This window comes from Lissotriton helveticus, chromosome 3_1 (genome assembly GCF_964261635.1).
Source record: "Lissotriton helveticus chromosome 3_1, aLisHel1.1, whole genome shotgun sequence".
Taxonomy (NCBI): Eukaryota; Metazoa; Chordata; class Amphibia; order Caudata; family Salamandridae; genus Lissotriton; species Lissotriton helveticus.
Genome location: NC_136061.1, coordinates 360,102,840 through 360,116,650, shown reverse-complemented (window position 1 = coordinate 360,116,650; position 13,811 = coordinate 360,102,840).

Below are 13,811 nucleotides of genomic sequence, written 5' to 3'. Positions count from 1 at the left end.
TATGTATTCTGCGTTGTGTATGGTCCTAATATAGATGAACCAACTATGTATGACCGGCTAACTATTAGATTGGGGGGGGAGCTACTGATCATGGGAGATTTTAATTGTGTCATGAACTATGACTAAGATACCACTCGGCATGGCGTCTCACAACGAATGTGTAAAGTTAGAGCTGCTGTATTAGAACTAAGCCGGCTACATAATTTGAAAGATGTTTTGCGTACTGTACATCCTAACATTGCTGGTTACACCTACTATTCAGCGCCACATAAACTCTGCTCTCAAATTGACATTGTTTGGGCAACTGATAGAATTTTGGATAACTGTACAATAGAACTTTGCCCAAGAGTGACATCTGATCATAACCCCATTCTGTTAGAATTTAATATCTCAATAAAAAAAAGGGGTTAGACAATTTACTTTTCCGAGATATCTTTTTACAGAAAAAACACATTACGGAATTTATCGAGATCAATCTGAATTCTGTGGCAGTAATATTAGTCTGGGATGCTTGTAAGGCCAGTATTAGGGGTTTTGCACAACAATACATTTTCCGGAAAAATTCAGAGAGACTGAAAGAGATTAAATCTTTGACTTTTAATATTCTATCTCTGGAAAACCAACTAGCACAGGCGCTGCAGCAAGGTGAACCCAACGCTAATCAGATAAGAATTGATCTGGTCAAGCTGAAGTCAGCTACTAAAAAGACGATGAGAGAGAGATATAGCCAGAAGCTTCATCAATATCATCTTATGCAATATGAAAGCGGCGACAGAATAGGGAAACTATTAGCTTACAAAGTAGCTGATAAGAAAGCTAAAACTAAAATCAAAGTTATTAAAGATGCTAATACTGCGTGTTACAATTTACCAGAGGAGATATTAGAACAGTTTGTTAAATATTATAGCAGACTATATACACCGGAAAATTGCCACCCGAACGATCATATGGTATCTTACCTTAATAAACACTTGGCCCATCAAGGTAATTGAGAGAGACTTAATCAACTTGAAGATAATATCACTGCTACTGAGATTAAATCAGCGATTGCTTCCCTTCCATCAGGAAAGGCTGCAGGGGAAGATTTACTTCCCATTGAATTATATAAAATATGTATGCAGAAGCTTCTCCCTTTGTTTAGCCTAGTTATTGATTTTATTAGTGAAACAGGGAAAGCCCCTGCTTCATGGAACACCGCTAAAATCATATTTTTTCTGAAAAAACAAAAGCCAGCTGACGATTGTGGGTCATACAGGCCTATCTCATTAATTAATGCCGATGCCAAGGCCTTTGCAAAAATACTGGCCACTAGGTTAGCCCCTTGTATGCCAGAGTTGGTTAATATTCAACAACATGGGTTTGTTATGGGGAGAGATACAACTGCCCATGTTAACATGGCCATCACAGCTTTCGATGTTGCTTCCATTGATCTCACCCCACTCGGCATGGTAATGCTTAATGCTGAAAAAGCATTAGACCGAGTGGGGTGGGATTATTTGTGGGCAGTACTTAGGGCATTTGGCTTTCAGAGCCATTATCTTGGCTTGATTTGATCCCTGTATGACCAACCTACCGCCATAATATGCTATGGAGGCATGAGCTCATCTAGATTCCAAATAGCTAGGGGCACTCGGCAGGGGTGTCCCCTATCACCCCTGCTGTTTGCTCTCTCTTTGGAACCGTTTTTAAATGCACTTATGTCACAGGCAAATATCATACCCTTTCAGTTTGATGGAAACTATGTAAAAATAACCGCATATGCAGATGATATAGCCATTTTTACAACTGATGTCTTTAAAGCTATACCAGAGATTACTAGGGAAGCAGAAGAATTTGGAGAGGTCTAAGGCTATAAGCTAAATCTAAATAAAACGCAGGTTATAGTCAACCATAAACCACTGGTCACCGTTCATGGTATATGTAATAATGCTGTTTATCTTGGAGTGAGAATCTCAGCTAATATTGGGGAACTCATTGCTCTTAATTACAACTCACTCCTAAAAGAAGTATCTCTGTCCTTAAAAAAATGGCATAAGATTCCACTGAGTTTAACTGGTCGAATTAACTTAATTAAATGAAAATACTTCCCAAATTTCTTTATTGATTCAGATGTATACCTCTCCGGCTCAATAGTTCCTTTTTTTAAAAACTTGATGGGAGATGTAGTAGCTACATATGGGGCTACAGGAAAGCCCGCAGGTCGATCCAATCTTTGAAACTTCCAATTGAAAAAGGCGGTTTAAATTTTCCCGACTTTAAATTATACTTTTTTGCCACTTTTTTTGCTTGCCTTAGAAGTTTGCTTACTAATAAGCATCCGCAGTTTTTTTTCTATCAATTTATGTTGGGCCCTGATAGTAATCAATTTTTATCAAGAGTCCACGACCCAAATTTCTATAAACGGGTCAAATTTAAGACTGCTAGGGAAATCACAGCCATCTGGAATTTGATTATGAATTATGGTAAAATGTATTTTTTTCATTGAGAATTACCGTTATGGGATAATCCAGGGCTTCCTGGAATTTTCTCAGATGGTGCAGGGATTTCTTGGTCCAGTTGTGGGGTTAATAAGCTAGGTGATCTTTTTGGGCACGAGGGACTTCTTGACTTTGCATCACCTAAAATCCTTTACAAATTAGAAGACGGGATGTACTTTAAATATATACATATATGGGACTTTTTAGTGCGGAAAATGAAAATTAAAAAAGTAGGCCACTCAGACATTATACATTGTTTGTATTCAAATAAAATTAAAGCACTTATTAGCGAGGGATATAGATGCCTGAGTAAGGTAAACACGGATGATTGTTGCAGACTTGCTGCTAAATGGACAACTAGGATGGGTATGAATATAACATCAAACCAAATATCTGCTTCCTTTTGTCAAATTAATCAGGTCGTCCAGTCTTCTAACTTAAGACTTCGACATTATAGAACAGTATGTCAACTTTATTATACCCCTCAAAGAATTTCAGGCTGGTCAACTAATAATGATTTTAGAGACCGTACGAAATGCCCTAAATGCGATTTATTTGCTGCTGACTTGGCGCACATGTTTGTCTCCTGTCCCGCCCTATGTGAATTTTTGGAGAGGAATAGAATGTATACTTATTCAGAAACAAATAATTGTTTTACCCGGGCGCGCACCTGGCGCGCAACGAGAGTACGCGAGCGGAAAGCTGATTGGCTCTCGGGTGTCTGTCAACATTCCAAACAGTCCGGAGCGGCCGCCATCTTGTGTCTCGGTAGGATCGAGACACAAGAGGTGGCAAAAACAAAGGCGGAAATGACCATAAGGGGGCAGGGTAGACCCCCTTGACCCCCTAGGTTTGATGTGGCGGCTATAAAAGGGCCCCGCGGGGGGGAAAAAAAAGATTTTTTTTTTCGATTTTCGCTGGGGGAGCGCCTGGTACGCGCACCGAGGAGCGTACCATGGGTCTGCATGATTAAATAAATATATTTTTAAAGAACACAGCTCTTTGATGAGAATTGGAGGTAGTTCTGAAAAGACCTTTTTTTTTCCTTCTTTTTTTCTTTTTTTACAACAAAAACAGGGAATGGGAAACTGCTCAACAGGAGCAAAAAAAAAATAAAATTATGGCTGGAAACGGCAGCGATGGTTATCCAATGCTCGAACCATGAGCAGAACACTTTGTTCCCCATAGCAAAGTAACTTATCGCAATATCTGCATTTAATAACGCCTTTATCAAAAGCAGGCTGGATGTTGGGAATCTGCTCTTGTGATTGCTCCCTCCCTGATGTAGTTTGTCCTCCGGTTGAAGTAGAGGCCCCATCACTGGGAGCCTCTCGTGCCAGAGCCCTGGCACTTTCCCGGGCAAAATTCTGGGGGTGCCTCCTCTCCACATGGCGAATCATTGTGGAGTTACCAAATTAATATTTCTTAGTGGGGTCACCCCGTGACAGGACAGTGTGACACAAACTGCACTCCACTTTTGGAGCATTTACTTTCTTCTTGTCATCAGGAATAGAAAAAAACTTCCAAATAAAGTGTTCTTTTTACTTTCGGCTGAGGAGCCTCTTCATCAAGAAATTCATTGGAGTCATCTTCACTGCTGGATGGTCTGGCAGCCATGATAATCCAAGATTTTATTCTACAAAGATCCGACAGCAAAAAGGCAGGGCTTGCAGTCACAAAAGTGAAAGAAGAAGTGAAGGAAATGGGTGGGGATTTCATTCTTTGTAAAAAAAAAAATGTTAGCAACCAATGAAAAGTGTTATGTTCAGGTCACATGACCCGACGCGCTTACGCTGCGCGCCCGGGTGAGCGCCCGGGTGAGCGCCCGGGGCGCTTACGTTGCGCGATCGTAAGCGCGCGGGCGCTTCCGGGTGCGCTTACGCTGTGCGTCATAAGACGCATCTCGCGGCTACGCGATACGTCACAATGATGTTTTCGTTCGTGGCAATGGCGCTAACGGGCCGCTCACCGGTACGCGCACCGGGGCGCGCCATAACACTGCGCGTACCGGTGCGTTCACCGGTACGCGCACCGGGAGCGCACCAAGGCAAAAAATTAAAGGGAAAATATACATAAAAAATAGTATTACATAAATATACAATATAGGATTTTTTATAAAAAATATATTTCATAGCTATAGATATTAGCTATTAAAAAACCTATGAAATTCAAAGAAAAAAACATAGGTTTGAGGCCCTATATATAGTTAGGAATTAGCATTTACAAAACCTATGAAATTCACTGAAAAAAACATAGGTTTCACACCAGTTATAGTTAGGAATTAGTATTTAAAAAACCTATGAAATTCACTGAAAAAACCATAGGTTTCACACCAGTTATAGTTAGCTGGAAGTTTTACTCGCATAAAACCATTGAAATTCCCACGTTATAGTTAGTTGGACTCACTATAACTTGCGCGTGCAATGCACTGCTGATGACGTCACATATTACATCACTCATGACATGGTCAGTGACATCACTCATGACATCACTGATGACACCATCCAGTGATGGTGTGTCTTTCTGAAAAATAAATGTGTTATATATGTATATGTAAAAGTTGATGGAAGAATAAATGTTTAAATAAGTGTTTACATAGATTTTTTTTTAATTGATTGGTTAACTGTAATTGTTACAGCCATAGACTGTGCTGATACCAATGTGACTCCACAACACAAGGAGAAAACAATCCTAGCACGCAAAGAGTGACACTGCAGATCTCGCTGCCAGCTAGTAGCGAACCCTAAAGCTACCTCATAAAGCCCTGCTGAAATGCAATAGCACGAACCCAGAACAGCATGGTTCGGCAACGGATAACCGGGGCAATATTGGCACCATCAATAGCGAGACAGCCTTTCACAGACCACAAAACCGCGCAACCGGTATGGGAGCCCCCGGGACATACTCCATGTCAACCAAACTGGATAACTCCTAGCGGCAATTGAACACTCCCGAGTGACCATGGAGAGTAAATTCGGAAAGTTAGCTCCGGACCTCAACTTACTGCGGGACGATCACAGAAAACTAGCGGATACAAACAGGGGGGAGAACGCTCCAAACTGTAGAACCGCAAATCCAATCGCACCAGGGAGCCATTAAAGAGCTACAAACTACAGTGAAGGCCCTAGAAAACAAAGCGGATGACCTGGAAGGGCGCTCCCGCCGGAGCAACATTCACATCCTGAATCTACCGGAGGGGGCAGAAGGATCCAATTCAATACGTTGAAACATGGATTAAAACATTCACTCAGGAATAAGATTTGACTTGGTACTTTTCAGTGGAGAGGGCGCATCGAGTTCAGGCCCACAAACCACCTCCGGGATCATCGCCCCGACCCTTCTTGTTGAAACTGCTCCATTACCAAGACACCATGCTCCGAGCAGCAAGACAGGCAGGACCACTCGGAGTAGAGGACAAACAAGTCATGTTGTTCCCGGATTACACCCCAGCCGTCCAGCGACTATGAGCCATGTTTTTAACAGTAAAGCGCACCCTACACCCAAAAGAACATACCATACGCACTCTTATTTCCAGCCCGCCTCAAGATCATACATGACGGACCATACACTTCTTTACAGACCCCACAGAAGAGGGCAACTGGGTGGAGCAGCACTTAGTGGAGCTTGACTGACGCAGAAACACACAAACTCAGTGGCCCTCTGGCCGGCGGCGACAGCAACACAAGCAAATCACTCTTACGCAACTGAGCCAAAGATCAGATCCCATCACCAAAAGCTCCCCCCGATCTCGAACAAATCATAGCAGAACGCAGAAGAGCACTTCAAGCAGCAGCAGTGACCCGCTCGTCATGAGCACCGGAGCGCCGTAGCTCATGACAAGCTGACCTCGTCATGAGCACCGGGGCGCTGTAAGCGCTCCCCGCCCCCCAGCACAGCGGGGGAAACAGCCCCACACGGAAGGGGTTAAGACATGGGAAACAGAAATGGGAAGAGTGTTAACGACAAAGAATGGTACACAGCCTTAGAATACCCCAAAAAGGTCTCCAGGAACGCGCATTTCAGGAACATTCAATTCAATGTCCTTCACAGAGCATACCTCACGCACACCGCCTCCACCGTTTTTATCCAGACACTCACTTTGCATGCCCCTGTTGCCTAAGCCCAGAGGCAGACTTTAAGCACATGTTCTGGGATTGCCCTACCATTCAAGACTACTGGGATCACGTCCATCAGACGCTTAGGGCGACGGCCAATAGTATGACTATGACCACATTGGAAGCTTGCGCCTCAGGAACTTCTACAGGCAGAAGACCGGAAAAGTGCAGAACCGCTTTGCATCCCTCGCCATACTTTTAGCAAAAAGGGGAATAGCCATGCATTGGCGGGACCCTCGGTAGCAGCCTGGGTAGGTGCCATGAAAAAGTGGTGTAGGGCGGAGGAAGGGGTACTGAGGGAAGAGGAAGTCAAGGGCATCCGTAAGTACCCCATTTCTTTAGAATGGGCACAGTTATTACACACATTGACACACGAAACAATTCCGGTGGAAGCACCAGCAGACTCCCAATCTCAGACCCCACCTTTTGTTCCCTGCAGGGTCAGTAGCAACAGTCCCATGACAGGGCCCACCAATCTAGATTCAATGCTCTGCTAAAGTCATGCCAGGAGCTCTACTCTCATACACTGTGGTAACCTACCATGAAGGCTCTAACCCCCCCACCCCCCACACACACGCGTACCATCACACAACACACACTAATACATCACGCGAAGACAACGACACCATCCGCACTATTGATATCTTCGACTCCCGGTCCGAAAACTCCCCAATGTCCCCCCCTAGTTTTACCCCCATAGTTAGCAGTTTGCTGTTTCACATCAGCAGTTACAATCCTGATGACAGTTAGATGGGAACACATTCAGACAAGATTGGACACAATGACACTGGAAAGGAAGCCATAAGGGTGAAACATTCATACACACCCATCGGACACGAGCCCAGCCAGAGTATCAGAAACCTCCACTGAAAAGCACAAGCAGAAGGAGGGTTCCTCCCAGAAACAGTTTTCAATGTATAGAGTTCATAATGGCCGTGAGGCAGTAAAAATATGTATGTAACTACTTTTTAATTAATTAATTAATTAATTAATTGCGGGTTTGTAAAGCGCTAGAATCGACTCCCGAAGGAGTATCTCTGCGCTGTAGACCACTGGGGAACCCGTCCTGGCTTTCCCTGTGAGATGGTCCCTACTGGGTATCTCCAAGGTGAAACCAGGCATCCCCGGCGTATGTGGGGGGCCGTTGTGGAGATGAGGCAAGCTAATGCCCAGAGTTGCCGAGTGTGATCCCTGGTTAGAGTAGGCACCGAGGTGAGAATTATCGAGTCCGCTGACCCTGGTCCACGACCCTGCCGCGTCGGGGATAGAACCCTGGTCCCGGGCCGTCCTCTGCTTCCGGGTCTGCCGCCTCTAACCAGTGAGCCACACCACTCCACTTACAATCATTCAGCTCCCAATTGCCGTTATGTGTTAATGCATGATAATGATGTAAGATTTCAATTGTGATAAGTAATGTAACAAGCACTGGCGTTGCCAATAGGTCTCGCATTAGGAAAGTTTGAGCTATTGGTATTGTAGATGACAATTTTTTTTTTTTTGTGTTGGTTTTGAAAATAGCGAAATTAATAGCTTTGTCATTTACACTGCCAATAGTTATAACTTTTGCAAATTTGATACCTATAGCATTTGTAATGCAATACGTGTTGTATGTACGTGACTTACATGTATTGATATTACAAATAACAATGTTTTTTAATTTTTTTTAATAAAAGTTATTGTAATTTATAATGGCAATAGCTTAAATTTTGTAAATAACTTTTGTGAAGATTATGTTTAGGGTATTTTATTGTGACAAAAATCCAAGAACAGAAGTGAAATATTAACATCTTTTTGTGACATTTGTAATAAAGCTTGAAAAATTGAGAGAACATATTTGAACCAGTTGTTGTTGATTGGTTGCACAGATTGATGCTGTGGTGGCGCCGAGTGATGTTGTGGTGGCGCCAAGTGATGTTGTGGTTGTGCCGAGTGATGTTGTGGTGGCGAACGAGTGATGCTGTGGCGTTCAGTGCTGCTGTGGTAGCCCATAGTGATGTTGTGGTGCCCCTGAGTGATGCTGTGGTGGTGCTGAAAGCTGGAAACATGCCGAAGTCAGCGCCCTCCTGAAGAAACCAACTGCAGACCCCTCCGAACTTAAAAACTACCGCCCCATATCCCTCCTCCCATTCCCGGCCAAAGTCATTGAGAAAGCCGTCAACAGCCAACTCGCCGCCTTCCTCGAATCCAACAACTCCCTCGATCCCTCACAGTCTGGCTTCCGAGCCAAACACAGCACCGAAACCGCCCTCATTGCAGCGACAGACGACATCCGAACACTACTGAACAACGGAGAAACAGTGGCCCTCATTCTACTCGACCTCTCCGCCGCCTTCGACACGGTATGCCACAGCACCCTCATACAACGTCTCAACAACATCGGCATACAAGGAAAAGCCTTGGACTGGATCACCTCGTTCCTAGCTGGAAGAACCCAGAAAGTCCGACTTCCCCCGTTCAGATCAGAGGCAACAGAAGTCATCTGCGGTGTACCACAAGGATCATCACTCAGTCCCACCCTCTTCAACGTTTACATGAGTCCACTCGCTTCCATCGCGCGTCAACACAACCTTAACATCATCTCCTACGCCGACGACACCCAGCTGATCCTTTCCCTCACCAAAGACCCCAACACCGCCAAAACCAATCTTCACGAAGGCATGAAAGAAGTAGCCGTCTGGATGAAAAACAGCCGCCTAAAACTCAACTCAGACAAAACGGAAGTGCTCATCCTAGGATCATCCCCCTCTGCCTGGTACGACTCTTGGTGGCCTGCGGATCTGGGCTCTGCACCCATACCCACCGACCACGCACGTAACCTTGGCTTCATCCTAGACTCCTCACTCTCGATGACCAAGCAAGTCAACGCCGTCTCATCCTCCTGCTTCAACGTACTTCGTATGCTTAAAAAAATCTTCCATTGGATCCCCACCGAAACAAGAAAGACTGTCACCCACGCACTGGTTACGAGTCGACTTGACTACGGAAACACCCTCTACGCCGGAATTACAGCCAAATTACAGAAAAAACTCCAACACATCCAAAACGCATCAGCGAGACTCATTCTGGACATCCCTCGCCAAGATCACATCACCGGCCACCTGAAAAACCTCCACTGGCTTCCCGTCAACAAGAGAATAACATTCCGTCTCCTCACCCACGCACACAAGGCCCTCTACAATCTAGGACCCGAATGCCTCAACACTCGTCTATCCTTCTACACACCCACCCGCCAACTAAGATCCTCCAATCAAGGCCTCGCCGCAGTTCCGCGTATCCAAAGATCCACCATGGGAGGTAGATCCTTCTCCTGTCATGCCTCAAGCCCCTTCCCCGTGCTCTGTCCCTTTAATTGGTGCACTACTTAAGATTTCTTGACCCAGGGAGCGACGCTTCACGTTCTTGCGTCTAGCTCCGTCGGGTCCGTTTGTTGCCTGACTTCCTGTGCCTGACTTCCGTTCCTGAGTACTAGTGTACTAATTGTTCGTGAGAGTCCGCGGCTCTGTGGGTTCATTCCGAGCCTCCGTGGTCTCTCTCTTTGTTTTTGAGCAAGCGCCTTGCCTCTGCGCTTGTTCCTTGTGACACGGACCGTGTCACTTTTCATTGCCTTATTTCCTCCCCATTCTTTTGGTGTCCCGCCCGGCGGCCGGGTTTTACTCCGCCATCCGGCGGGATTCCTCTTCTTTCTGCAAGCCCTCCTTGTTGCTCCGCTTGTCAGCCGGGCTTGTTCTCCGCTGACAGGCCGGGCTAGCCTTCTCCCTTCATTTACCCTCACCGGGGAGCTCCGCTGGTCAGCCGGGTTTCCTCTCCGCTGGCGGCCGGGTTTTCCTCGGTGAATTAGTATTAGTCAGTTAGGGTTTTCCTCTTCATTATTTTTCTTATGCCCTGCCCGTCCCTACTCCCGGCATTCCTTGGGGTACTACACTTGTGGAGTATCAAGTATTTGGACTTGGTATCTTGCGTGGACCAGTGTGGATCGGGCTACAGCTGCACGTCCCAGAATCACGGTAACAGCGCATTATTGCGCTGCACATATATATTATTATCAAAAGACTGTGTTGTAGTGTGTAAAATCCTGTTTTGTTTATTGTAGATGTTTCTCCAGCTAATACGAATATTGGCAACAGAGTTATTGAATCCTCTCAAACCTTTGGGGTGTGTTTCTTGGATGTTCAGACAGAAATCAGAGTGAGCAGCATATTTTCGTAGCTTGTAGTACCAGCAACATAGAGACACTAGACTTATGTATATATTGCCTCCTTCACTGCAGCTCCAGATAAATCCCTTACCAGAGGTTCTTCCATTCAGGGACGTTAACACACATCAATCTAGGTATGAAAGGATATTTAATATAATTGTGAATGTGATTGTCCTATTCAGTCTCAAGAATATCACTCCTTTGCATTGCAGTCTACCTCGTTGCCAAGCCCACAAGAAAGCTGAAACATCCAGTCTGAAGACCATCATCACACAATTGTTACCCTGTGGTAAATAAATAAATAATACCCTATTTTTGACTAGACATATATCATAACAGATAGCTCAATAAATAAGAGTCAAGATTCGAGGTAGTAGGAGTTTTGCAGGTTTAATACAGCATAAGGACAGGAACAGGACAACCTGCACTGGAATAGGATGACAGGGCCCAGCAGCTGCTGGGGTTGGATCTGGGATGAGCGCGCTGGCTTTTAATAACAATACATGAACATATATACATAACGCAAACACATAGCATTACATTGCAGTAGGCGTAGCAGTGGGTGGAGCAGAAGGCGTGACGCGTAGCAGTCGCGAAAGATAAGGGGGAAAAGAGGTGTAACAGGGCGTATACATAGACATGTGATGCAAATGTAACAGAATATGTCATGAATGGGGCGGAAACCATGGAGGGGGCTACCTAAGGAGCCGGGACCTCTAACCTGATGGTGCGCGCAAACTAGCAATGACGTATCACTAGGAGAAGCTGGGGGCTATGAACTCTGTGCTAGGAGCAGAGACTGAAGTCTGGAGGGTCGGAGCGACATGTACCTAAACCCTATCTAGTATCTGATGTTTAGGGAACATGTTGATATAAACTAGAAGTCAAGAGGGGAAAGGCTAACTTGATTCTAAGACTGGACCATGCATTATTCTACATGTAGTGCGTGATGAAGAATATTAAATGACCATTAAATGCAGTATTTCTCTAACGTGGAGACGTGAAGGCTAGACAATGACGGAAACTATTGATGCAGTTCAGTAGTTTAGGAATGCAGGGAAGGAGGGCTGAACTGATAACTGGACTCATAACATACTCTTGGCAGACTCAGAGACTGAGCCAGGCTGGGCCGGGCACTGCGAGGCAGGAAGTAAGTGAAGGGTCGAGGATACAGGTGGGGGCTGTATCGCTCCTCAGCGAGGCTTCCGGAGACAGGAGCTGAATCTGGTGTCCAGGCCCTTCTGAGGCCTAGAAACGGGGACTTTATAATAGAATAACGTGCACACTGAGAAACGTGGCAACGTAACTTTACATAGGCCTGATATTCGTAGTATTCACGAGGACTGGAAACTGACATACTAGAGGTGGACACAACTGTAATTGCGTCATTAATCGAACATGGGGAATGCATATGCATATTTAATCATGCACACATAACATATGATGAATGACACGTAGGGACACAGAACATGGCAAAATTTACTTTTCCACAACCCCCACCTTTCCTTGTTTTGTCTCCCTGTTTTCCCCTGTTCCGCCTCTTGTGCTCTAGTGTTCGATAGAGTCGGAAGGCTGCAGGGGAAGGCTGTGGATTATACTTCGGATTCCTGACGCTCCTGCGGAAACGACTTGTATCCTTTACATCTCCTACTTGGCGGCCAGGACCTGGAACTCACTCCCCACTCACCTCCGCCTTACACAGAACCACATCCCCTTCAGAAAAGAACTCAAAACCTGGCTATTCGATAAATAATAATCCCCCTCCCCAAGCGCCTTGAGACTCTCTGGGTGAGTAGTGCGCTATATAAATCCTTGAACTTGAACTTGAACTTGCTGAGTGATGCTGTATGCTATGCTATGTTTTGTTTTGCTATCCTATGTTTTGTTTTGTTATGCTATGCTATGTTTTATTATGCTATGATATGTTTTGTTTAGTTTTACTATGCTATGTTTTGTTGTGTTTTGTTAAGCTATGCTATATTTTGTAGTGTTTCTGCTGTTTTGTTATGCTATGTGTTGTTGTGTTTTGTTATGCTATGTTTTGTTATGTTATGCTATGCTGTTTTGTTTTGCTATCCTATGCTTTGTTTTGTTTTGCTATCCTATGCTTTGTTTTGTTATGCTATGCTATGTTTAGTTTTGCTATCCTATGCTTTGTTTTGTTATGCTATGCTATGTTTTGTTGTGTTTTGTTATGCTATGCTTTGTATGCTATGCTTTGTTGTGTTTTGCTGTGCTATTCTTTGTTATGCTATGCTATGCTTTGTTGTGTTTTATTATGCTATGCTTTGTTTTGCTATGCTATGTGTTGTTGTGCTATGTGTTGTGCTATGTTTTGTTGTGCTATGTTTTGCTATGCTATACTTTGTTATGCTATGTTTTGTTATGCTATGCTAAGCTTTGTTTTGTTATGCTATATTTTGTTGTGTTTTGTTATGCTATGCTATGTTTTGTTATGCTATGCTATGTTTAGTTATGCTATGCTTTGCTATTGGTTGTGTGGTTGTGTGTGTGGTTGTGTGGTTGTGTGTGGGTGTGTGTGTGTGGGGTTGTGTGTGTGGGGGGTTGTGTGTGTGTGTGGGTTTGTGTGTGTGTGTGTGTGTGTGGTTGTGATGTTGTGGTGCCCCTGAGTGATGCTGTGGTGGTGCTGAAAGCTGGAAACATGCCGAAGTCAGCGCCCTCCTGAAGAAACCAACTGCAGACCCCTCCGAACTTAAAAACTACCGCCCCATATCCCTCCTCCCATTCCTGGCCAAAGTCATTTAGAAAGCCGTCAATAGCCAACTCGCCGCCTTCCTCGAATCCAACAACTCCCTCGATCCCTCACAGTCTGGCTTCCGAGCCAAACACAGCACTGAAACCGCCCTCATTGCAGCGACAGACGACATCCGAACACTACTGGACAACGGAGAAACAGTGGCCCTCATTCTACTCGACCTCTCCGCCGCCTTCGACACGGTATGCCACAGCACCCTCATACAACGTCTCAACAACATCGGCATACAAGGAAAAGCCTTGGACTGG